The 25,891-nt window shown below is 42.8% G+C and overlaps 1 long non-coding RNA gene across 1 annotated transcript in view; it reads right to left on the bottom strand.

Annotated features, from left to right (window-relative positions):
• LOC130366935 (uncharacterized) overlaps positions 1-20,587 on the bottom strand; it is a 30,187-nt gene extending 9,600 nt beyond the window's left edge. The window contains exon 1 of the long non-coding RNA XR_008892005.1: positions 20,569-20,587. This is a non-coding gene — a long non-coding RNA (uncharacterized LOC130366935). The remainder of the gene's footprint in view (positions 1-20,568) is intronic.
• Positions 20,588-25,891: the final 5,304 nt, after the last annotated feature.

The raw sequence follows: 25,891 nt of genomic DNA, 5'->3' as shown, positions 1-25,891 counted from the left end.
CCTCATGCTGCCGCCAACTCCAGGCTGTGTCATTCAGCCACCTTATGGTCTCCTCTTGCTGCCGTCAATTCCAGGCTTTATCATTCTGCCAGATTATGGTCTCCTCAGGCTGCTGCCACCTCAAGGCTCTGTCATTGTGCCGCCATGTGACTCCTTGTTAGTTTGGGTTTTGTAGTCATACAGTATTAGTTCAAAGTAAACACCGGGACATTAAACTTGGGAATATAGTATAAATCTTAAAGTAAAAAAAAATTGATGTAATCTTTTCAAGACTGAGGCCCTATGGTCGCCGACATCATATTACCTGTGGAATTATCACAAGAATCCAATGAAACAGTTTGGAGTGATAACAATGAACCATAAATGATTAAATGAAACATTCACACTTTCACAGTCAGGGGGGCACTGAGAGGCATGGGCTGAAACAGGTGGTATCTCGCCTGGCGGAGGACCGCCAGCTCGATTTAAAGATACAAGTATAAGCTTTTTCACTGCAGCCACTTCTAGCTTCATGCCCCTATCTATCCGATGGCACAGAAGCTGAATGTGCTCCTGTAAAAGTTGCTGGTACTGCAGTCCCTCCTTTTTTAAGTGGATGCTCAGAGTATGGGGGTGCACTGAGAGGCAGGGGCTGGAACAGATGGTAGCACGCCTCGCGGCGGACCACCAGCATTATGCTCACTAGAATGGGTAATCAAAAAAATTAAAATAAATTCAAATTAAATTAAATAAAATTTACATAAAAAATCTGCCACATCCAGACGCTCTGCGGCAGTGATTCTAATAGCGATGCCTGTAATCTGCATGTCATACTGAATAACAGTATTATTTCACTAAAATAGCACACTGCCAATGCGTGTTGGGACAAAGCAAAGTATTCTGCACCCCTATTGAGCCTCTCAAGGCCAGAAATAGCTGTTTTTATTAGCAATTCGTTGCAAATAAATTTGGACCGAACCAATTTTTTTCAGAAAATTCTGAATTATTTCAGAATTTTTTTAAAAAAATTCGCTCATCTCTAAATATAGTACTACATCAATATTCCTATTCATAAGTTCTAGTGGGCCAAGAATCTTATAGACATCTTACAAAAACAGATAAGTAACTACTGTGACCTTGGCATTTGCTAGGCATGTGTGTATTACCCTTTTAAGGACCATGTGCCATAAAAGTGCTACTGTCCACCTGAGATCTTTGATAGCTGCACAATATGTATAAAAGCTTTTACTAAAATAATACAAATATACAGTGGTCTCTAACCTGTAGACCTCCAGATGTTGCAAAACTACAACTCCCAGCATGCCCAGACAGCTGTTTGCTGTCTGGACATGCTGGGATATGTAGTTTTGCAACATCTGGAGTGCCACAGTTTGGAGATCACTGTGCAGCGGTCTAAACTGTAGCCCTCCAGATGTTGCAAAACTGCAAATCCCAGAATGCCCAGCATGCTGGGAGTTGTAGTTGCGTACCTCCAGCTGTTGCATAACTACATCTCCCAGCATGCCCTTCGGTGATCAGTACATGCTGGGAGTTGTATTTTTGCAACAGCTGGAGGCACACTGGTTGGAAAATACTGAGTTAGGTAACAGAACCTAACTGAAGGTTTTCCAACCAGTGTGCCTCCAGCTGTTGCAAAGGTACAACTCCCAGCATGCACGGTCTGTAAGTACATGCTGGGAGTTGTAGTTTTGAAACAGCTGGAGGTTTGCCCCTCCATGTGAATGTACAGGGCACAGGCACAGGCAGGTTTACAGTAAGTTTCTTGCTTGAAGTTTGGGCTGCGGCAAATTTTTCGCCGCATCGCAAACTCCTAGCGGGAAACTCACCCTAACACGCCGGTGCGAATGTACCGTAAAAATACTACACTACACTAACACAAAATAAAGGGTAAAACACTACATAAATACCCCTTTACACTGTCCCCCACCAATAAAAATGAAAAAAGTATTGTACGGCAGTTTTTCCAAAATGGAGCCTTCAGCTGTTGCAAAACAACAACTCCCAGCATTTCTGGACAGCCACTGACTGTCCAGGCATGCTGGGAGTTTAGCAACAGCTGGAGGCCCCCTGTTTGGGAATCACTGGCATAGAATATCCCTATGTCCACCCCTATGCAATCCCCAATTTAGTCCTCAAATGTGCATGGCGCTCTCTCACTTCGGAGCCCTGTTGTATTTCAAGGAAACAGTTTAGGGCCACATATGGGGTATTTCCGTACTCGGGAGAAATTGCACTACAAATTTTGGGGGCCTTTTTCTTCTTTTACCCCTTATGAAATGGAAAAGTTGGGGGGCTACACAAGCCTGTTATTGTAAAAAAATAAACATTTTTACACTAACATGCTGGTGTTGCCCAATACTTTTTATTTTCACAAGCGGTAAAAGGAAAAAAGACCCCCAAAATTTGTAACGCAATTTCTCCTGACTATGGAAATACCCCATATGTGGGCGTAAAATGCTCTGCGGGTGCACAACAAGGCTCAGGAGTGAGAGCGCACCATGTACATTTGAGGCCTAAATTGGTGATTTGCACAGGGGTGGCTGATCTTACAGCGGTTCTGACATAAACGCAAAAAAATAAATACCCACATGTGACCCCATTTTGGAAACTACACTCCTCACGAAACATGACAAGGGATATAGTGAGCCTTAACACCCCACAAGTGTTTGACAAATTTTCATTAAAGTTGGATGGGAAAATGAAAAAAAAAAATTTTTTTCACTAAAATGCTGGTGTTACCCGAAATTTTTCATTTTCACAAGGGAAAATAGGAAAAAAGCCCCCCAAAATTTGTAACCCCATTTCTTCTGAGTAAGAAAATCCCTGAAAAATTCCGATTTTGAAAATTTTGTGAAAAATATGAAAATTGATGCTGAACTTTGAATCCCTCTGATGTCTTCCAAAAGTAAAAACTTGTCAATTTTATGATGCAAACATAAAGTAGACATATTGTTTATGTGAATCAATATATAATTTATTTGGAATATCCATTTTCCTTATAAGCAGAGAGCTTCAAAGTAAAAAAAAAAAAATGCAAAATGTTCATTTTTTTCATCAAATTCTGAAATTTTTCACCAAGAAATGATGCAAGTATTGAAAATTTGTCACCACTAACATAAAGTAGAATATGTCATGAAAAAACAATCTCGCAATCAGAATGAAAAGTAAAAGCATTCCAGAGTTATTAATGCTTAAAGTGACAGTTGTCAGATGTAAAAAAAATGGCCTGGTCCTTAAGGTATACATGGGCTGGGTCCTTAAGGGGTTAAAGGACATGCTTGTAACCTATCCCTCTTCTGACACCCTTGACCAAGCCATGACTTTAGCTGTGCATTTGGATAGACGTTTGCGTGAATTCAAACGGGAGTGTTCTTCATCCTCTGTGTCTTCTGTTCTGCTTGAGTCCTCTTCTGTCTCTAAATCTGTGCCTGAGGATGAACCTCTGCAGATAGGGTCCATTCGTACCCCGGAAGAATGCAGGAGGTTTTGTCAACTCTATGGCCTGCGTTTTTGCTGTGGAGAGGACACTCATTTCATCTTATCAAGCATATGTCATGTCCCTCAGAGAACTGCTACTGGCAAAGTTCTTCTGGGGGGCATTGTTTCATCTTCAATGCAAACTGATGTTATACCTGAGACTGTCTCAGAATCAGTTTTGCAGCAGCCTCTGACTAAATCTGTGCATTGTAATATCTTAAGCAAAAAATGTTTGGATTTGGATTCTGAAATGAGTGAAGATGATTGTGAGGACACCAATGAGTGGTGTGACATTGAGGATGAGTATAATGATGAAGAAATTGATGATTCATCTGTACCTCTTTACTCTCAGACTGTGAAGGGTCCAGTGGCCACTCCTAAAAGGAAGGGTACTGTCAGGAACCATGGGGTTAAACGGTTCGGACAGCTCTGTTTTGTTTTGCATTTGGCTACGCCCAGCTATCTGGACTGGTCAGCTGACCTTGATAAGAGCACCTGGTCTGGGCCTAACATAAGCTGGCAGTCTACTACCAATCTCTGCCTGCTAAAGAGCTCAGTTTGTACTCCTAGCTAGCTTTCTACTGTATCTGTTATATCTGGCATTTTGATCCTTTGGCTCCGCTCTCTGGTATTAGCGACAACTCCTGGTTTTGACACGGATAGTGGACTTTGACTTATTGTGTGGGTGTGTTAGTATTGCTTCTGTTAGTCTGTCCGCTCCCTACTGTACCTTTATCTGTGTCTGTATTTTTGTATTATTATTTTGACAGTGACTCCCATCACTTGTCTAGGGAGGTACTGTCACCGTGGTTACAGACCCATCGCCTAGGGTGGGTATGTAAGTAGGCAGGGATAGTGGAGTGGGCGAGAATAGTGTGCACTCCTTTCCTGCCCAGACGTGACAAGTGCAGTGTGTTTTTATTCAACCTTTTAGTTGCCACCGGGTGCTATCCATTTCCCATAGCTTTACATTTTACTTTGCCTTAAAAACAGCTCTAAAGTGCAAAGATAGACTACTAGGGGACCTAACAGTGTTAGGCTAGGTTTCCACTTTCCAGAAGTGTATTTAAGAGTAATGAGTAATAGGTTTCTACTAAACCCAGCCTGCCTACCTACCTACCTAATGGGGGGAAACTATGCTGCCTATCTAATGTGGGGAAACTATGCTGCCTATCTAATGTGGGGATCTGCTGCCTACCTAATGTTGGGGAAGTATGCGGCCTATCTAATGTGATGAACCGCTGCCTATCTAATGCTGCAGATTAATGTGAGTTGCATTGCTGTGGAGCTCTTGAATATGCAGTGCAATTTTATGGAATAGTACATTTTTCTTTCTTTTTTTTAGGGGGGGGGGGGGGGGCTGGGGGAGGGTTGGGTGGGTATGCAGCATTTCACTCTTGGACCTGTCTTGGGCTGGCCCTGCTCCCAGTGTTACACAGTAGCTACTCTACCACTTAAGTATGGACAGCTGTGTTCACAGATAACCCATTGTGGATACCTTTGTACATGGTCTTGGAATTTTTTTACAGTGAGATATTATAGTGCAACACTTATACAGGTAATATAATTTCCATTAACTAAGGAAACATTCAAATATGGAAAAAGCATAGCTTGCCACCATGGCATCTCTTGTACTTTGCTACTTCAATGGCAATCTGTGGGTAAGACTATTTTCATTTTTTCCCTAATGCTTGGGCTGCCTGCAAATAAAACAATAAAGAGGACTCACCTGTGTCCTGGTATCTCGCTCTGCTCATCTGCCACAGTCTCCTTCCTGGCAATGGTCAGCGCATCACTATGCCGGTCAGCCAATTGCTGGCTGCAGTGATGTCCCGCTTTGGCCCGGCGATAGATAGTATGGCAGTGTGATGGAGTGAGCCATGGCACTGGTCACCTAGGCTCAATGCATCCCACTGCAGCTCAGCCTATTGATTTTCTGACCAGCATTGTGACATGCTAACCACAGCCGTACCAGGAAGAAGACAGTGGCAGAGGAGCAGAGCAAAATACCAGGACACTGGGGGAGTAGCGGCAGGTGAGTCTTCTTTATTATTTTATTTGCAGGCAGCCTGGGCATTAGGGAACATTTTTTATACATGAGACATCTCCTTTAAGGCAACACTAACAAGTCCCACAGTATCCATTGTTCCCTTCAATAGCACCAAAGGTGTATTTCTTGCATTTTACCTCCCGTTAGGTTTGAGAAGCAGTAAAGGTGTAGTCAAGATTCCTTCTTCTTTACCTGGTCATTATGGGGCTCAGGGCGGAGGTTACAGCCTCATCGTCTGCTAGGGGCTGTAGGTTTTTCAGCCATGCACAGGAGGCATCTGTCTTACAAACTACTGTACATCACTACAATGTGCACTGACCCAGTGGCGTAGCTATAGAGGTTGCAACGGTCGCTATGGCAACCAAGCCCTTTTCCACATTTACATGATGGCCAGCCGCTATCATTATTTATGTTATTATCCTAGTGGGAAATTCTTCAAGTGCCAGCGCGGCCACTGCTGCCAGACGTTCGGCAGCAGCGGAGTCAAGATGAGGGCCTGGGCCCCAGGCTTCTAACATATCCCAGAAAGGGCGGGGACAGCACAAAGCCATCATCACGCCCTTGCCCTGACTGTCCCACCCTTGCCACTTTGTGAGTGGAGAGGAGGGGCAGGCCCTTCCAGGGCCATCTTTCTTTATTGTGGTATGCAGTGCATTGCAGCCGCCCGCCCATCCAATACTGACAGAGTAGCCGGCACTTCATCCAGACGACCGCTTCCCTGACCATTCCACGGTGCCCGTGTCTGGTATGACTCAGTCATATGCAAGAGAAAAAATAGAATGTGTAGCTCACTCAACAAACTGACCCAAGGTTAACTGGTTAGCCTAAATCCCAAAAAGGCTTAGTACTATGTGCAAAGAATATATATTGAATATAATAAATTATTAAATAAATAGCAAGCTATTATATACAAAGCCAGTCCTCAAAGGGCAGTCATGGACATTGTACCTGTACTGTGAAAAAAAGCGAATATTAGTAATTTTGAATATATATAAAATTCGAATTGTGAATATTCAGTAGCAACACTAATGTCCACCATTTACCCTATACTTAGGAGAAGGGATGAGAAAGTACAGGGGGCGCTCCCTGATGAGGTGTATCCACTGGTGTGTACCCTACACCACACCCAGTTGATATACCAACCTTGGTCGTGCTTGCGCTTGGTTTGGCTGCGAGGGTAGCGGTGAGCAAAGTTTGCTGGCTGCTGTGCTCTTACCGGTATTGGATGTACCAAATAGGTGTCCGATATGTGAACAATGGGAGTATGAACAGGAAAGAAAATGGTTTGGCGAGGCACTGCTCAGTGTGCGGTCGATAAAAGAGGACTCGAGTGGCACAGGACAATAAAATGCTTTATTGAAGTATTGGGGACAACGTGTTTCGGCATCCACTGATGCCTTCCTCAGGTCCACTTACAGCTCCCAGTGATGCTGTGTGTTATACGCTGGGTAGCTGGAACGGAGTCCTGTATGGTTTCTGTGCCTCTCTGGTCCATCCGAAGTAATGATGCTCCGGCCCCTGTATTGCCCGTCATTACGTGCAGAGCGATCTCGCTCTGTGCAGTAATGATAGCGGGGTACTGCAGCAGCGATCCCTGGGGTCCCCAGCAGCGGGACCCCGGCGATCTGACATCTTATCCCCTATCCTTTGGATAGGGGATAAGATGTCTAGGGGCGGAGTAACCCTTTAACACTTGGTTCCTGTATACTGCATAGTTGGAGTATTATTTATGGAAGCCTCCTTATTGTCTATAATTATTAAGGATGCATATATATTCTGTATTGATTTCCTGGTTCTATCAAAGATATTATTTGTATTATAGATGTCTGACGCAGCTGCAAAAAAGAAAAGAACCAGGAAATCAAAACATAGACAATGCAGATCATGCTCTCAACCGTTTCCAGATAATATAGATCTTGAGATCTGTGAAGAATGTTCCGAGAACTCTCAGCCGGCTGAGGAGGACCGGAGGTTTGGAGTTGAGGCTGGCTCTTTCTTTGACTGGTTTAAAAAAACGTATAGCATCTATTTTGCCGGAAGAATCCGCACCAGCAAAGAAACGCAAAATGCACAGAGCTGTCTCACCATCTGACTCAGATGAGGCTGGATCCGTTTCTTCGGTGGAGTCTCAGGACGCACCAGAAGATTATTATATGTTGCATAAGGATGATATGCACAATCTAGTAAAATCAGTGAAACATGTACTGGAAGAAGCTTGTATTATTTTCCAGTGTCTAATGATAAGACTTTTCCAACTCACCCTGAGGTCAATAAGTGGTTTAAAACCAATTGGCAGTAGCCAGATAAGCGAGTAGATGTGGGATCTAGGTTTAGGTCTGTCTATAGACTAGATGCTCAGGCTACAGCTTCTTGGTATAATCTGCCTAAGGTGGACTTACCAGTGGCAAAGCTGGTGAAGAAGTCATACTTCCCATCTGAGGATACATCGCTTTTGTCCAATCTAATGGACAAAAGGGCTGACTCATTGGCAAAAAAGGCTCATTCAACTTTGGCTGCTTCTGCTAAAATAGCCATGACATCTCTCCCAGTGGCGAGAGCACTACGCATATGGCTAAGTCAGATGACAAAAGATCTTCAGGAGGGAGTACCTCGTGAGGATATTTTAAAAAGAATGCCAGTTATGAAATCAGCCGCAGAGTTTCTGTGCGACGCCCCATTGGATACTCAGACTGACAGCACAAAATTTGGCGGAAACAAATTCCATAAGGAGATCTTTGTGGATTAAGCAGTGGACTAAAGGGGATGTGGCAGCTAAAAACTATCTAATTTCTTTGCCTTTTTCTCCCGAGTCTATGTTCGGTCCTAATCTCAAGGGGATTTTAAAGGACATGAACGATGAAAATGACGTATTTGCTGGAACAGCCAAGAATGAGCCGTTTGAGGGAAAACCTAAGTGGAGAAGATCCCCAAGATCCTATAAAAGGAATTATCAGCAGGGGAGTTATAACAGAGCCAGGTATAATACACAAAGGAAAAATACCGGCTACAACCAGGCCAATAAGACCAAACCACCGTCAAAGAAAAAAGAGTTATGACGCCACCTTACAGCTCCCCAAAGAGGAAGATTAAGAACTTTTTCACCAATATGGAAAGATACGATGAAGGACAAGTGGGTTCTGTCAGTGATAAGAGAGGGCTACAGGTTAGAATTTCTCAACATTCCACCAGAGAAGTTTTTTCTCAGCTCCAATCAATGCCCCAATATCTTACCGTTGGTACTGGAATTTTATGCAAAGGATGCCATAGAGTGGATACCACAACAACAGCTGGAAAGAGGAATTTACTCCAGAATATTTGCGGTTCCAAAGAACAATGGAAAATGGAGGTTGGTGATAGATCTAACCTATCTGAACAAATTTCTGGAGAAGAAACATTTCAAAATGGAAACTATAAGATCTGTGATTTCCATCCTCACCCAGGGGGATTTCATGACCACAATGGACTTGGCGGACGCATATCTCCACATTCCGATAGACCCACTATTCAGAAAATACCTCAGATTCGCTTTTGAAGTAGCAGGTTCAAGATGGCACTTCCAGTTCAGCAGTCTACCCTTCGGCCTGAGTTCATCACCAAGGGTATTCACAAAAGTAGTGGTGGTGCTAGCGGCATCCCTACGCGTTCAGGGAATTTCGTTAGTCCCATACTTGAACGACTGGTGGATGAAAGCAGTGTCAAAAGAGCAGCTTACAAAGGATGTAGCCAAGACGAGGGAATTTCTGGAGGAACACGGATTCATTATAAATGAGAAAAAGTCACGCCTGTTTCTATCCCAGAAAGTCATCTTTCTGGGATTCATAGTGGATTCCATTGCCATGAAGATTTCAATCTCTCAGGAGAGGGAAAGAAAATTGAGGCGGCAGATTGGAGGTCTTTTAAGAAACAGGAGAGTGACAATCCGCCAGGCCATGAGGATTCTGGGCAGTTTGACATCTACTATAGATGCGGTGCAATGGTCAAAAGCCCATATACGCAGTCTACAAAGGAGGATAATGAGCAAGTGGAACAGGTCACAGACATCTTTGGAAAAGATTATTTGGAAACCAAGGGATCTCGGCAAGGATCTACAATGGTGGTTAGTAGTGTTGCTCTCGAATATTCGCAATTCGAATTTTATTCGCGAATATCGCATATTCGCGAATTCGCGAATATTCGCGAATATAGCGCTATATATTCGTAATTACGAATATTCTTTTTTTTTTCACAGTACACATCACAGTGATCATCCCTCTCTGCTTCCAGCTTGTGTGGTGTAAGAAGGCACTAATACTACTGTGTGAGACTGGCGTGCAAATTTTCGCATATGTGAAAATTTGCATATGCTAATTTTCGCATATGCGAATTTTCGCTTATGTTGATTTTTGTATATGCAAATTTTCGCATATGTTAATTTTCGCACATGCGAATATACGCATATGCGAAAATAAAACGAGAACATTACGAATATGCGAATATTCGCGAATATGACGAATATTCGTCCATATATTCGCGAATATTCGCGAAATCGAATATGGCCTATGCCGCTCAACACTAGTGGTTAGTCCGGAACAGATTCTCAAAGGGGAAGTCGCTCCTAACAGCTCCCCAGACGGTGATACTAACAACAGATGCCTCAGCTCTGGGATGGGGAGCGTACATTGGACAGCATTGGACACAGGCAAGGTGGTCACGGACGGAAAGAGATTTGTCTTCAAACGTGAAGGAGCTAAGGGCAGTGTATCTAGCCCTGCGTCTCTTCTCCCCTTTCTTATCTGGCAAGGAGGTTTTAGTAAGATCAGACAACCTCCCTACATTTTACTACTTAAACAAGCAGGGAGGCACAAGATGCCCAAACCTCATGACTCAGTGTGCCAAGATGGAAAATCAGCCATCCATCTGAAAGGTACTCTCAATGTAAAAGCAGATCTGCTAAGCAGGAAAACATTACATCCTGGGGAATGGGAACTGAATCAACAAGTGTTCTGGAAGATCACGGAGAGGTTTGGAATGCCAGACTTGGATGTTTTTCCACCAAAATGAGGAAGTTTTGTTCCCTGTCACCCCTGGACAAACCCCTGCATATAGATGGGCTCTCAATATCCTGGGAAAGGAGATTTGTGTATGCATTCCCACCACCAGTGCTGATCCAGAGAACATTGTGGAAAGTAAAGAAGGACAAGCCTCAAGCCATACTAATTCTTCCATATTGGCCGGGGAGGTCATGGTTTTCAATAATGAGAGAAATGTCGAGGAATCAATTTTGGCATCTACCAAAAAGGATGGATCTGCTCAAGTAAAAAGGGTTGTATCATAAGGACCTGGAGTTCCTGAACCTAACGGCTTGGAAAGTGAATTGGAGGAGCTAAAGAAGGGTCTTAAGGAGGACGTTATTGCAACATTGGTGAGTTCCAGTAAGCCAGGTACGAAGAAATGCTACTCCAGGATCTGGAAGATATTCAGATCAGTATACCCGGAACAAGAAATTACAGTACCAATAGTATTGAAGTTTCTACAAGGAATGCATTAAGCAATCTACATTGAAGGTGCAGTTTGCGGCTATAAATCATTTTCTATCAGGAAAATTCTCAGACGATCCTTTGATCAAGAGATTTTTTAATGGGGTCAAGAATCTATGTCCAAAGATAGATAAACCGATTCCATCCCGGGATCTATCCAGAGTATTAAAGTGTTTGACAGCAGGCCCCTTTGAGCCAGTAGAGTCTATCGATTTGAAGTTTCTTACTTGGAAGACATGCTTTTTGGTTGCCATCACGTCAACACAGCGCATAAGTGAAATACAAGCATTATCATGCCGCGAACCTTATCTCAGGAATCTCGGAGATGCATTAGTCCTACATACATTGCCGGGATTTATTCAATGTGCATTCAATGTCGAACCTACAGCAAGAAATCATTCTGACGGCTCTCTCGGAAAAGGAGGAGGTTTCACAGCTTGATGTAAGAAGATCGGTTCTGGAATACATCTCAAGAACACGACCGTTCAGATGCTCTGAACATCTGTTTAGCTAGAGGAGCTAAGGCAGCGAAATCTACCATAACGAATTGGATAAAGAAATCCATTAGTTTATGTTTCCAGATGGAAGGATTAGATCCTCCAAAGGATATAAAGGCACATTCAACGAGAGCAACTGCAGCCTCTTGGGCAGAGGTATCATATGTTTCACTGCAGGAAATATGCAGAGCAGCTACATGGGCTACTCCTACTATGTTCATGCAACACTACCGGTTGGATTTCTCCAATTGTCCAGCCCTGGGCAAAACAGTGTTAGAAGAAGCGTTCAAGAAATAATGCCCTCCCTTTGTTGTTTTCTGCTACTTAGATCCCATACTGTGCTGCCGTAGGACGACCAGGAATGTCTTAAATTTTGCTTACCTGAAAATTTCAATTCCTGGAGTCCGTAGGCAGCACAGAGTTCCCGCCCTAATAAATCATGCTATAAGAACTAACTCTGTTATGTGTGGGTTTGTGGGAGTATTTATGGTATGTAGGAGGGGCTCATTAGTTATGCTAATTGTTTAATTAGATGCTGTGTATCTCTTATGACAAGTCCAGGAGGACCAGTTTAACCCATACTGTGCTGCCTACGGACTACAAGAATTGAAATCCCACAATGGGATCACATGTGGGGGGGTCCACTGTTCTGGCACTATGGGGGCCTTGTAAACACAGGTGGCCTTCTATTCCGGACAAATTTTCTCTTCAAAATCCCAATGGCGCTCCTTCTCTTCAGAGCATTGTAGTGCGCCCACAGAGCACTTTACATCCACATATGGGGTATTTTCTTACTCAGAAGAAATGGGGTTACATATTTTGGGGGGCTTTTTTTCCTATTTTCCCTTGTGAACATGAAAAATTTAGGGTAACACCAGCATTTTAGTGAAAAAAAAATATATTTTTTTTCATTTTCCCATCCAATTTTAAGGAAAATTCGTCAAACACCTGTGGGGTGTTAAAGGGGTACTCCGCCCAAATACATCTTATCCCCTATCCAAAGGATAGGGGATAAGATGTCAGATCACCGCGGTGCTGCTGCTGGGGAGCCCCGGGATCCCCGCTGCGGCACCCCGCTATCATTACAGCACAGAGCGAGTTCGCTCTGCACGTAATGACGCGCAATACAGGGGCGAAGCATCGTTATGTCATGGCTCCGCCCCTCGTGATGTCACGGCCCGCCCCTTTCAATACAAGTCTATGGGAGGGGGCGCGACGGTCGTCACGCCCCCTGCCATAGACTTGCATTAAGGGGACAGGCCGTGATGTCACTAGGGGCGGAGCCACGACGTCATGCGGCTCCATCCCCTGTATCGCCCGTCATTACGCACGGAGCAAACTCGCTCTGTGCTGTAATGATAGCGCAGTGCCGCAGCGGGGATCCCTGGGCTACCCAACAGCGGCACCGCGACGATCTGACATCATATCCCCTATCCTTTGGATAGGGGATAAGATGTCTAGGGGCGGAGTACCCCTTTAAGGCTCAATATACCCATTGTCACGTTTCATGAGGGGTGTAGTTTCTAAAATGGGGTCACATGTGGGTATTTATTTTTTTGCGTTTATGTCAGAACCGCTGTAAAATCAGCCACCCCTGTGCAGATCACCAATTTAGGCCTCAAATGTACATGCAAGGTAGGTTTCAGAAAAAAAGTTCTGTTGGTGGCGCTGCCTTGTGGATATCGCAGTCATGGAGGAGACAGTGTAAAAATGTAAACATTGTATTTATTCAACACATTAAACCCTTTTACATGGTGTGCAAGATACGTTTCGAAGGATAGTTCCTTCTTTATCAATTGCTACAGAAACATACAGTGATAGAAACATATATGTGTGTTTTTGGCGCCAAACAAAACATCTGGGCAGAGGTCAGAGAAACCTCTTGGCGGAGCCAGATAGACACACGTTTAAAAAAAAAACATTTGTGTAACATAAAAATATCAGGAATACATAGTCGGTGTTTGATAACCTTTGTTTGTGGTGTATTGTACTATCTGTTTGGTGTTTCGGGCAAAAATGGATTTTGTAATTGCCGCTGTTAGGCCTATGGTGAGGAGCGATTAATGGGAATAAATTGTACCTCATTGCATCATTGGTTGTCAGGGAGAACTTATTTGGTTAGAATAGTCCGCTGTCAGTATTGAATGGGGTGGCGACCAATGGGAAGCCAGGGGGCGGATACGTCATCTGCTACTGTATGTGGGACGTGCCAGACCGGGCTTGTCCTAGTGATGCGGGATGAACTAATCAGCTGGAGGCCGATAATCGCAAAGATATTCTTAGTCGAAAATAGCGGGAGACATGAAAAAATAGCGACCAATAAGCTGTGAGTTTGTGATGTCTTTTAGACCAATCAGAGGACTGCCGACTGATTCTTGCAAAAACAGAATTCTGTGATTGTGAGTAGACCAATCACTGTTGCGCCTACTGTTCTTATGATGATGGTGGATATTACGAGATTCTGGAGGTTATACAGTATGTTCAATGTATTCATTGAATTCCATGGCGGTCAAAGTTTTCATTTTGAATATCCAGAAGTTTTCCCTCCTACATAATTGGGTATATCTTCTGTTTGTGGATGCAGGAATTTCTTCTAGCGGGGTGACTGTAAAGCTGGTAAAACTGCAGTTATGGTGGGAGGCTGCATGCCTCGATATGCTGTGCAGTTGGTATCCGTTCTTCACATTTAAGCGATGCTTGCGATCGATCAAATGTACATGGTGCGTTCTCAATCCTGAGCCATGTTGTGCGTCCGCAGAGCATTTTACTTCCGTACTCAGGAGAAATTGCGTTACAAATTTTGGGGGTCTTTTTTTCTTTTACTGCTTGTGAAAATAAAAAGTATGGGGCAACACCAGCATGTTAGTGTAAAATTTTGTATTTTTTTTTAAATAGCAGGCTGGTGTAACCCCCAACTTTTCCTTTTCATAAGGGGTAAAAGGAGAAAAAGCGCCCAAAAATTTGTAGTGCAATTTTTCCCCATATATGGCCCTAAACTGTTTCCTTGAAATACAACAGGGCTCCAAAATGAGAGAGCGCCATGCGCATTTGAGGACTAAATTAGGGATTGCATAGGGGTGGAAATAGGGGTATTCTACACCCGTGATTCCCAAACAGGGTGCCTCCAGCTGTTGCTAAACTCCCAGCATGCCTGAACAGTCAGTGGCTGTCCAGAAATGCTGGGAGTTGTTGTTTTTTCAACAGCTGAAGGCTCCGTTTTGGAAACACTGCCATACAATACGTTTTTCATTTTTATTGGGGGGGACAGTGTAAGGGGGTTGTATATATAGTGTTTTACCCTTTATTTTGTGTTAGTGTTGTGTAGTGTAGTATTTTTAGGGTACATTCGCACTGGCGTGTTACGGTGAGTTTCCCGCTAGTAGTTTGCGCTGTTGCGAAAAATTTGCCGCAGCCCAAACTTGAAGCAGGAAACCTACTGTAAACCCGCCCGTGTGAATGTACCCTGTACGTTCACATGGGGGGGGGGGGGGAAACCTCCAGCTGTTTCAAAACTACAACTCCCAGCATGTACTGACAGACCGTGCATGCTGGGAGTTGTACTTTTGCAACAGCTGGAGGCCCACTGGTTGGAAAACCTTCAGTTAGGTTCTGTTACCTAACTCAGTATTTTCCAACCAGTGTGCCTCCAGCTGTTGCAAAACTACAACTCCCAGCATGTACTGATCGCCGAAGGGCATGCTGGGAGATGTAGTTATGCAACAGCTGGAGGTACTTAACTACAACTCCCAGCCTGCCGAGACAGCTATTTGCTGTTTGGGCATGCTGGGATTTGCAGTTTTGCAACATCTGGAGGGCTACAGTTTATAGACCACTGCTCCAAACTGTGACCCTCCAGATGTTGCAAAACTACAAATCCCAGCATGCCCAGACAGCAAAGATCTGGAGGGTTACAGTTTAGAGACCACTGTATAATGGTCTCAAACTGTAGCCCTCCAGCTGTTGCAAAACTACATATTGCAGCATGCCCAAACAGCTGTCTGGGCATGCTGGGAGTTGTAGTTTTGCAACATCTGGAGGGCTACAGGTTAGAGACCACCGTATAATGGTCTCAGACTGTAGCCCTCCAGATGTTGCTAGGCAACTTACCAGCTTCCGTAGGATCCAGGGAGCTGTCCTCTTCTGCCGCAGGTCATCGCCGCCAGCCGATCTCCGTCGCCTGCAGCCTCCGTACGGGTAAGTGGATCTTCGGCGCCGATCCCCGCCGGTTTCCCCGTCCTGCCCCACCTATTGTGGGTGGACAGGATGGGGAAAATGAAAGCTAACCCCCCGGCCCCCGATCTGCTATTGATGATTGCGTCTAGACCACCAATAGCAGGGATAGGAAGGGTGGCACCCGTGCCACCTCACTCCTATCCCTTCAGGGGGATTGTAGGTGTCTTAGACAACCACGATCTCCCTTATATTCCGGGTCACCGGGTCACCATAGACCCGTAATGACCCGGAATTGGCGCAAATCGCAAGTGTGAATTCACTTGCGATTTGCGCTGATCGCCGACATGGGGGGGTCTAATGACTCCCCTGGACATTTGCTATCAGCAGTCACCCCGGTCCGGTCCCCGCCCAGCGCACGGCAGGGACCGAAATTCCCACGGGAGTATGAATACGCCCTTCGTCTTTAAGTACCAGGACGCAATGGCGTATTCATACGCCCTTCGTCCCCAACAGGTTAAAAAGGGGTCTGGATGCATTTTTGGAGAATAATAACATTACAGGTTATGGATTTTAGATCTATATGGACAGAAGGTCGATCCAGGGATCTATTCTTATGCCATATTTGGAGTCGGGAAGGAATTTTTACCTCGAGTATGAGGGTTTTTTGCTTTCCTCTGGATCAACTTAGTAGAGACTCATTAGGGTTATAGGTTGAACTTGATGGACTCTGGTCAACCTTATGAACTATGTTACTATGTTACTATTTTCAGAGGATACAGTGCATGTTAGTATTCTATTTAGATGGTACATTGTGTGGCAGTATTATATTCAGAAGGCATAGTGTGTGTTAGTATTCTATTCAGAGGGTACAGTGTGTGCCAATATTATATTCAGAGGGTACAGTGTGGCAGTATTATATTCAGAGGGTACAGTGTGTGGCAGGGTTATTTTCAGGTGCAAGGTCGTAAAGATTATTGTCTTCATATAGAGGATGAGGATCTGCTGACAAAGTGGGGAACCAATGATGTTCAGGTGTCAGATTCTGCTGAGAAGATGTAGCAGAAAAAGTCCCGGTGTCTGGACTAGATGAAAAAGAAAAGAAAAGGCAACAGAGAAGACGTCACTCAGGTCACGGATATTATTGTGTATTCTCCTGACTGTCCCATTACTGCTGAAGTCACTTGTACATTCTGCAGTGATGATGGGTGAAACTTTACCCCAATCTGAGGCTCTACAGCTTTTACAAAACAACTCCCATAATGCCTGAGGCTCTCCAGTTATGATGGGAGTTGTATCTTTCCAATAGTTGGAGAGCCACTTGAACCAAGGGGATCACTGGGGGTCCCAGCAGTCGGACCCCCACCAAAAAAAAAATGGTCTGCTTAAATTGGTCCCAGTCTGGCCCTGTCTGTGAGTCACTTATATCATTGTATACTCTTCTGGCTGAGTCCTATCATTGCTGTAGTCACTAATATATTTATGTGGTTGGGGAAGGCGGTCGTTTGAGGTTGGGGGTCGTCAGGGGGTAGGGGGGCCCCAGGAATTTTTTTGCATAGGGGGCCTTGTGGTTTTAAGCTACACCCCTGCACTGACCCCTGTATAATTAATATTTACCTTACTAGTAAAGTAGCCTCCTCGCACATGGCCCTTACCAGGATTTGCCAGGTACTGATTCCAGCCCTCCTATCCTTTTCTCTATCTCGTGTTTGTGCACAATGCCTTTCTCCTTTATTGACCAATTGACTCTGTTTCCTCCTGGCAGGAACCTTCTCCTCTGTCTGGCGAGCCAGTAAAAAGCCCTTTATTATTGCATGAAATAATAAACTTATCATGTCGTGTATGAAGACCACAATCATCTCCTTATCCCCGCCTTTCATTAATACATAATATGTAGTTGCCACCTTGGATGATGGGATGGTCAGAAATGCCTTATTACTTATCATTAAGCCTATATGTCTTAAAATGTCACTTTCTAGTATGCAAAAGTGCTTGCATTACATTTTTATCACACACAAATAGCATTTCTGTTTGTACAGAAAAAACTACCTTGCAATGTAGCCTTGAGTCAGGCATAACAGGTAAACATTGCTATTCAGAGTGCCCACAGTTTACAAGTGTGCAATGACAATGCCCAGCAGGAGAAATTATATGTCGCCCTCAGTGTAGCTTTCTGCATGTATTTCTGGGGTAAGAAGCATTATTATGTTCTTAGTTTATCATCGTTTATACGTTTTACGACTTAATTTTGCTTTTCATTGAGGCAAATGGTCTAGGAAATTAGTATTGTTCAAGGACAAAGAAAATGAGAAGCACATATAAATATAGTGAATGTATTACAGGCAAATAATACAAGACCTCGAGGAATACAACAAAGAGGAATGATAAGTGAAGGCCTGAGGGATTCATCTTTAATGGAAATGATTATAATAAATGAGTGTACTATGCATAAATTTTTTAGCCCAGTTCTATGTCTTCTGCATTTTTTACAAGGATGCTATCCGTATATAATTAGTTCTGACAAGAATTCATATTCCTTTAGAATCGTATTAGTAATAGTTTTTTTGACATTGCAATAATTGTAACATATAAACTGGTAACTGAATATATGTAACCTATGATATGTATAATTCTTTACATTACTTTTAGATAGATAGGTCGCAAGTAGAAAACAGCAGCAGCACTTAAAAATATGTGAAAAATGTGTGTATATATATATATATATATATATATATATATATATATATATATATATATACCATCCAAAAATTGCATTTATGGATGGTTTGGATGAAACAAAGACACTACATTTTTTACATATTTTTGGGTGCTGCTGCTCTTTCCTAATTGCTGCTCTCTGCACACCTGTGACCAGTGCTATTGAGCTCAATGCTCCAGTGCATTTTATTGGGATTGTGCTGCTCTCCATGGATTTATCTGGATAGATAGAATGTTCATTATTCTTGCTGTTAGTGGAAGATGGCAGTATTATTGATTTGATCTATGGTGGGACCTACCAAATTATGTCAGTATTATCTGATCTCGGTAGGACCTTCCAAATATGTCAGTCTGATTGATCACACAGAGTGGTGACCCACATGTGGACCTCCTTAAATTTGTGGGAGGAGATTATGCAAAGTGAGACAACTATTCATATGTAAATCACCCCTGTGGGCAACTCCCTTAATATAGGATTAGTTCCCCCGAAAGGATGACCCCATATGACTGTCGTGTCTATCCCCCTATGGCGGGCAGTCATTACGACATTGTGAGATCATGACCTGTAGTCACCAGTAATTTAATAAATGTGATCTTATGAACTGCTTAAATATCTATAATGCAATTCATATCTCTGGGCCTGACTATTTAACCAGAATATTTAAAAGTTTACGCTATGGCGGTATGTTTTGCAATATCATGAAATAAAACACAGGTATTATTAACTTATGCAGATTTATTGGTTATGAGTAATAAACAAAATGAGTATATAAAGACAAAGGTTATACATATATGTATCTTAACCCCTTAAGGACCGGGGGTTTTTCCGTTTTTGCATTTTCGTTTTTTGCTCCTTGCCTTTAAAAAAATCATAACTCTTTCAATTTTGCACCTAAAAATCCATATTATTGCTTATTTTTTGCGCCACCAATTCTACTTTGTAATGACATCAGTCATTTTGGCCAAAAATCTACGGTGAAACGGAAAAAAAAATCATTGTGCGACAAAATTGAAAAAAAAAAACGCAGTTTTGTAAACTTTGGGGGCTTCCGTTTCTACGTAGTACATATTTCGGTAAAAATGACACCTTATCTTTATTCTGTAGGCCCATGCAATTAAAATGATACCCTACTTATATAGGTTTGATTTTGTCGTACTTCTGGAAAAAATTATAACTATATGCAGGAAAATTAATACATTTAAAATTGTCATCTTCTGACCCCTATAACTTTTTTATTTTTCTGCGTATGGGGTGGTATGAGAGCTCATTTTTTGCGCCGTGATCTGAAGTTTTTAACAGTACCATTTTTGCATTAATAGGACTTATTGATCGCTTTTTATTCATTTTTAAATGATATAAAAAGTGACCAAAAATGCACTATTTTGGACTTTGGAATTTTTTGCGCATACGCCATTGACCGAGCGGTTTAATTAACAATATATTTTTATAATTCGGACATTTACACACGCAGTGATACCATATATGTTTATTTTTATTTACACTGTGTTTTTTTATGGGAAAAGGGGGTGATTCAAACTTTTAATAGGGGAGGGGTTAAATTATCTTTATTCACTTTCGGGGGTCATTCGGGGATCAGACAGCGAGGAGGCAGGCAGGGACCCTCCGGCTGTCCTGCAAGCTGTTCGGGATGCCGCGATTTCGCCGCGGCTATCCCGAACAGCTCCGAGCTAACCGTCAGTTTTTACTTTCACTTTTAGCCGCGTGGCTCAGCTCTGAGCGCGCGGCTAAAGGGTTAATAGCGCGCGGCGCACTATTAGTGGCCGGTCCCGGCTTCACTATGACGCCGGGCCCGCTGTGATATGATGCGGGGTTACCGTGTAACCCCGCGTTATATCACGGGAGCAGGACCAAGGACGTAACGGTACGTCCTTGGTCCTTAAGGGGTTAAATCAATATGACACATATAGAACATTATTTAAACATTATTTAATATATAAGCACAATGACTATATATATGAAGCACTTAAAATAAGAAATGCATAGAACATATTGTCACGTTATGAGCTCTGGCTGCACACGCTGGCCGTGAGCGCATGGTCCCATTACCTGCTGCTGCCGGCGGGGCTGGGACTCGCATCGCGGGACGCGCCCGCATGCGAGCCCCAGTCCGTCACTCACCTGGTGCTTCTCCTGCCCCTGCCCCTGCCTCTCTGCTCCGGCGTGGTTGTCCCCGTCCCCCGTTAACACTATTGGGGGATATAAGTGACGTAATTATTATCACTAGCCCATCTGCCTAACCCCACACAACCGTACAACAATTTAGATACAGCACTATATATCAATATATATATATATATATATATATATATATATATATATGCAGCAAGTCCATCCCGCATTGCAGCGGGCTCTGGTGAAAAACCAGCGGCACCTTAGACTCTGTTCCCTGGTACAGTCCGAGTCATCTGCCACACAGGTCCAGCGGATCAACATCCACCGGAGTTCCTGTCTTCTGAAACGTGATTGTTACACATATATAGAAGCATCTAAGCTTATGCAGATAGTAGCTATATAGAGGCTACAGAATTGCATACACATCAGTTACCGCACGGTCACAAAATCTAATCTATGGCATCACTCCCTGAGAGAATATTATACAAAGATGAGTACAGAACAGACATCCCCCCCCCCCCATTCTTCAGATATTGGAAATACAAGTGACACAATCGTTAACACTATTGGGGGATATCAGTGACGTAATCGTTATCACTAGCCCATCTGCCTAACCCCACACAACCGTACAACAATTTAGATACAGCACTATATATCAATATATATATATATATATATATATATATATATATATATATATATATATATATGTCTAACAGTTCTAAATTTTACAGGAGCTCCTATCAGGGACTCCATGGATATATTTTTATTTATGACAAATGAGGTAGCGAAGGATCGGCAACTATGCTAAATGTCCACTAAAGTTAATGCATTGATAAGCATAGGCAATGCCCCCTTTCTATGCAGATGAAAGTTGGATGATCTATATACTAAGCATACTACAATCTCTAAATGGAGATTCAATATATCTATTCGCTATCTCAATTGCCATAATGATATCCACATCTTAACTCTGGTTCTTACCATCTCAGAAGTTAACTTGTTGTTACCATTTGCATGTAACAAAGTAGCTATTGTATCTAGAAACAAAGAAGAGAGGAAGATACTATGAAACTATGGTATAGTTACCGAGTATCTATCCATGACACAGCAGCACCTGGGATGGTCTCTCAGGGCCTTCATCTTGGCATGTGCCCTCCCTTGGGGCGGGTGGAGATGGCTTACTACCTCATGACATCTTCTGGAGTTCTCTGTTCCCATTAACCACCCTACTTCCTGTCCCCAGGTGCTTTTATGATCTCTTGCTATCAATCAAGTAGACCCCGTGGTACAGACTTCTTAACCAATGGGGAAAAAATGGCCTCCCCAGGACAGAGAGAGATGCAGTACCCATCTACTGGAAAATTACCAGTGACCACACAGATATAATGAGACGTGTGAACTCCACCAGCATGTCAACAACAGTCATATATTTTGGCTTTGTTAGACGATAACGGCCACCTAGTCTCATTTACCGTGAGATTTGGCCGTAACCTTTAGATAGTTTTGGAACTTTCTCATTATCGGCCTTTTGTTATTGTAGAAATGGGAATATTCTGGAATTGACGTAAGCATATTCCAGGTTACACAATTTTATTTTTTTTATTTTTAAAGTGATCTCTGAATGAGCAGTTTAAACTTAATATAGAGATGACTTGTCCGAGACAAAATGGAGTCTTACATGTTGGACTTAGCCCAATATGTCCTTCAAAGATTGGCTATGCCAAATGAAACGCTAACATTCCATTTCCAGCAAGGTTCACATCTACATCGGAATTTCAATTCCATAGTGTTATGTACTTACCCATTGGCCCACTTGCAGAAAGGCCAGCCTCCTTATTTTTGTAGTGGCAACAGGATTGTTCTGCCGCTATGGTGGTTACCAGCCCTGCTGACATTGGAGTTGGTCAGCTGAGCAGTGATCAAGCATGTCAGGCCAATTATGCTTGGTGCTGAGGTCCTACTCTTCCTGACAATGGCAGATTTAAATAGGTGACTGAAAGTCACAGTCACCAGTGAATGGGTTTTGTGAGCCTCACATTCTTACTTCTGCTAATTCCTTCTGCGTATCTGGACTTATTTCCCTGGTTTTCACAGTTTTTGCAACTACAGGAAGCAGAAGCTAGACTTCTGCTGCAGGGGACATACCAGGTCACTACCACAAGAGCAGTCCTGGTTAGATGACAGCTAGGCTGGCTGGTCAGACTGCCCTAGCGCTGAGCACCAGGGATACAAGCTGGTGGGGGGAGGTTATGCAATAAGTGGTAGTAGTGCAGCAATATAGCAGAGTTGAGTAGGTGTAATAGCTGCGCTGAGTCTGTAGAACAGTAGCGCTGAGAAGCTCAGATGCAGCCAAGTGGTGCTTGCTTATTGAGAGCACAAGTGTAGTGAAGGCCCTGGGATATCAGGCATAGGCAGGGTTGGGATTTCAGACACAGATCAGGAACATGGATCAGCAGGACAGATAACAGACACCTTCACTAAAAAACGAAATATGTTCTGGCTCTAAAGGAGGTGGCTCAAGCAAGTGCACAGCCCTTACAAGACATACCAGAAACTGTTGCATGCAACAGTGCAGGAAAGAAAGATGCCCAGAGCTTACTGTGAGGCTCGGGAGCTACACACCCTGCACGGTACTGTTAAGCAGCAGCACATGCCACATGCCAGTGAACTCAAACCGCTGGTGTTACACTTGCTGGCCATCCCTCTCTTCCCAATTAGTCAGGAAGGGACAATTGCCTGGTTGGGAGCTGTTGCCTAGAGCAGGGGAGTTGGTGAGATTAAGGCTGCTGTTCCCCTATCCCCTAATACCCAATTGCATAAATCATCATAAACACGGTGCACAATAGCACAACAGTTACTCAGCACTATTTTGTATAGTAAAGTGTGAGACATTGTAATGAAACCTGACAGACCCAATTATCGTCACTTGAATAGGACAAAGCCCTAGGGAGCTGGAGTACCAAGCACAGCCACTAACAAATGTATTACACTATGTCTGGTCTGCAATGCTTGCTGATGTGCCATAGCCCTTCAGTCAGCTGTATAGTAAAGCTGTTTGGTCTAGGACCCCTACCAATCACATATTAGGAGCATATCCTGAGAAAGTTTAATAAAAGCTTTTTAATGTCAATTCAGTTCCATTATTAAAAACAATAGAAAACTTTTAGAAAAAGGTTGTAAGCATTAAGATGGCCATACATTGTTAATAACTGTCAGGCGAACGTTCACAAGTATAAGGCGTCCAAAGTTTTCTTTGATAGATCAAATCAAAATGACTAGAGCAAACTATATGTAGACATGAGCCAGAAAGGAGTCCCGGTGGATTTGAGCTCTGAAACCTACAGTTCATGAATAGTAAGTGCTGCTAGGTACAAAGAAAGCACTTTGTGTGGTACCTTTTACACCGGTGTTGGGCAGGAAGTCAGCAAGTAGCTGGAGGGGGTTGGAAGAAGAGGATTGTGTATGATATCAAATGAATACTAACTTCCAATGTGTGGCATTTCACATGAGATTTTTTGTACCTGCAACCCTTACTATGAGGGTTATAGAGATGAGAGTACTGCTCTGCCTTGAGTCACTTAGTTGAAGTTTCACGTCTCTGAATTAATGGAAGATGAGGAAGAAAAAGGACTTGTCTTTGCCACTGTTATGTCTATAAAATGTTCAAACTCAATTGTCTCTAATAATTTCCAGATGCACCACTTGAGAGAGATTTATTGATGACATCCATTTCATCTGTTATTTTTCTGAACAAAAAAAATGTAGTTGACTGCCAAGGGGTCTAGTTGGCACAGCAAAAACACTGAAAAAGCCAATCCCCGTGGCCCAGGACTCCTGTTAAGAATATACTGTATTTCACGGACTGGATTACATGGCATTGAAATTGTGCTCTGGTCTCCAGCTGTCCGTCCTCCACCAGTAGGAGAGTGATTGCATATCCTATTGGCATGTCAGTGCTTTCTGTGATTGGAATTCATTTTTATCTTTTTTTTTATTATATATTTGCCTTTCTGCTTTAAGAAGTAATGACATTAGAATTTTTTATGAATTCTTAAATAAAAATATCAATGTGAAGTCTGATGTAGAACGTACATGGTGGTGCTGAAAATAGCTGCAGAATTGTATCACACAGTTCACGGAAAATAGGCAATTCATTAAAGGTGCCTGTTGCGTAGTTGTCTACAGGAATAGGTTTAAGCACATTGGAAGCAGCTGGATCTTGGGAAAGGAAAATGAAGTGTCTCTGTAACCAGTTAATAAAGACTGCATACCTGCTGTACTGTCCCCATATGCTGGTGCTTGGTGAGCACATTTCATTTGACTGATAGCTTATCATGGTTAATCACATTTCTCAGAACTAGTCTGATTTCTTCATGAAAAGTCTATTTCCTGTCTTTAAATATTTGATTTTATTTTCTTCATTGTATTTGTATTTGAAAGACATTTCAATCTATTCTGTTTAGGTTTGCAATATATGTAAAGTAAACAAAAGTAACAAAGCAAAACATGTTAAAAACAAACATAAAAACAGGATTTCTGTAAGTTATTGTTAAAGATGCATGGTTGGGGTTCAGAGGTGATCAGTCAGAGTAATAATATAATTTGAATGGACAACAGAATACAGATAATCAACATTTGTGGTTATTTAGTTTGAAAGACTGCTAACATATCCTAGAAATAATAAAATGTGGTGCAAAATAATTAGCTTAGAGAAAAAAATATGTTTTTTGGAGTACTCTGTCAAGAGGTATATATGCTATTAGTGTACATGTGTCAACACAGTGGTTGTCATGGGAATTGCAGACTCCTAGGTTTTTTTTGCTACCAATATTTGCTACTAATTGCATTTATTTAATCTTTAGCCTTTAACTAAATTCATGAGAAAGTGAGTGTGTAAATGTTTGTGTTATTAGAAGGGCCATTACCAAATGAGAAAAGACTGAAACTAAGAGCACGTTGCAAACTGAATGTCAGAAGTACTGAAAATGAACAAAAGAATAAAGATTGCAGCCCAAAGTACTATATAATACAGCCATGGTTCTTAAAGGGGTGAGGGCCATCATACCCCCTCCCATAGACATGAATGAGTCTCCCCGAAACTCAGAAATGTCCGAGATTGGAGCAGCAGCCTGCCACAGAATGATGGGTGCTGCACAGAGATCGCTGGAGGCCCAAGGATGGGCCCCCAATGATCAGACATCTTATCCTCTAACAGTTTGGGAGCCAAAAAGGCATGTTTTTTTATTTGTTTGATTTTTTTAAGGGGTCCTACTTACAGTGGGTGAACTACCTTCAGGGGGGTCCTACATAAAGGGAGCAAACTATC

Source organism: Hyla sarda, chromosome 4 (assembly GCF_029499605.1).
Source record: "Hyla sarda isolate aHylSar1 chromosome 4, aHylSar1.hap1, whole genome shotgun sequence".
Taxonomy (NCBI): domain Eukaryota; kingdom Metazoa; phylum Chordata; class Amphibia; order Anura; family Hylidae; genus Hyla; species Hyla sarda.
This window is presented reverse-complemented; position numbering and strand designations above follow the sequence as displayed.